The sequence below is a fragment of the Saccoglossus kowalevskii genome, chromosome 19 (assembly GCF_978046115.1).
Source record: "Saccoglossus kowalevskii chromosome 19, keSacKowa6.1, whole genome shotgun sequence".
Classification (NCBI taxonomy): Eukaryota; Metazoa; Hemichordata; class Enteropneusta; family Harrimaniidae; genus Saccoglossus; species Saccoglossus kowalevskii.
This window is the reverse complement of record NC_140659.1, coordinates 9,845,868-9,847,744: the sequence shown is the minus strand read 5'-3', so window position 1 is coordinate 9,847,744 and position 1,877 is coordinate 9,845,868.

Below are 1,877 nucleotides of genomic sequence, written 5' to 3'. Positions count from 1 at the left end.
AAACAAATATTAAAAGGCATGATTTTTCTCGAATTGAATAAATCGGACAGATCGCAAACATTTATATGAAACATAAGTTGTTTGCATGTATCATGTCGGTGTAACCAAACCATTAGAAAAATATCTTTTGTGTAACGTATATATATATATTCTTTCAGTTGTGAGGTATATGCATAAACCTCATAGTTATAGTATTTGTGTGTTCACATATTACATTTCGGCCTCCCGGAGATCCCCGAAGGAGAACGATCTAGCGTCACAATATCCGAGAAGACCGGAAGCCGCACAACCCTTGCACCACCGTCCCTCAAGGGACGGTGCCTTGCACTAACTTGTGTGAACGATCCCTCTATCTTTTTTCTTAGACGTGATCACTCGAAAACAATACCGCATCCGACGATGACAGTGAAAGCATTGCCGTTTTTAGACCAACTGCTATTTCGATGTCCCCTGGGTGACACGGAAAGGTATATTTCCGGTGTATTTCGATAAAGCTTACCGATTTGACCACTTTTTTCCCCTTTTTTAATTTGAATATTTTCAGTTGATTAGAGATTATTGATTGGATATCATGGAAAAGAATATAAATACAACTCGAACAATTCTAAAGTTGAACTATAGTAGCAACAGTCGGCGAATGTACTATATATCCATTATGTATACCCCAGCCATACACGGGTTAGTGCATATTTACAAAAACAGTTCTTCAAGTTGTTTCGTACTCTCGGGTGTAGGGTGGTGGTGTGGCTCCAATCTCCAGGCGGTATAAACAAACCTAAACCAAGTGCCCGGCTGTTCACAATAAACACATAAAACACATGGCCGACTGTTTATACATTTTATAATAATTGTATGTTTACCTTTAGATCTGTTTGTTTGTGTTTCTTTCTAGGACACCAATCTGTTATACGGTGCAAATCGTAGCCTTTCCTGGGCGCGTCATAAATGACACGGAAATATACACCAAAGGAAACAAAATACCGCGAACTATGTGAATAACTATGTACTTGACAGGCCCAGGGCGAGGTATGAATTCACTGGGTTGCTGTAGAAAAAGTTTCAATAAATCCGATCACCCCCAAATACATTTTTCGGTGTTTTGACCAAAGTCGGACTAACATTAATAATATTAAAACTTCTTAAATTCTGGGATAACCTCACTCGATCACACGCAGTGTGGCGAGGGAGAGAGCGCTGGTGATGGCGGACACCGAATCGAAGGGGACAACTTCCCTCCCTGCTTCAAATCACCGTAACAGATGTTGTCAGGCTGGTCAATAACATGCTTTGACCATCACACGAACTCATATACGATAATAACACGATAATCTTAGGTCACTTTGCGCTTGATTTTCACACATATGTTATATTTATTTTATGTATGTATTTTTGTTCACTTCTCAACAGGCAAGTGTTCTTTTGGACCGCGATATTGACACTTGCCAGACGGCTCAGCATCTTAAACACCCGGTTGCTAAGAGACGAACCCCGCAGATTCAACTGTTTATAATTTCCAGCACTACACAGGATAAATGAATGGGCAAGTCAATGTTCAAAATCATAAGTTGTTTGGCTCGGGACGACAGGAGATGACGCATTACTATATGTAGATTATTACTCGCTTGCTCCCAAGACATTGAATCTTCAAGATTGTTTAGTGAGGCTGTGATCGCTGACATTCGTTGACAGTGATTTACTGACAACATCTGGCCAGTCTCCACCCATCCCACTGTGAGCCCGCCAGCAGGAGAACTTCCAGGGCGGCTCGTTTGATGGTCATTATCCCCAAAACAAAAAAACTGCACGCTGATTGGTCAAATTAAGTTTGTTTGATAAATAGTTGCTTATTTCGTATATGACTGGCAGTGGGGTAACAC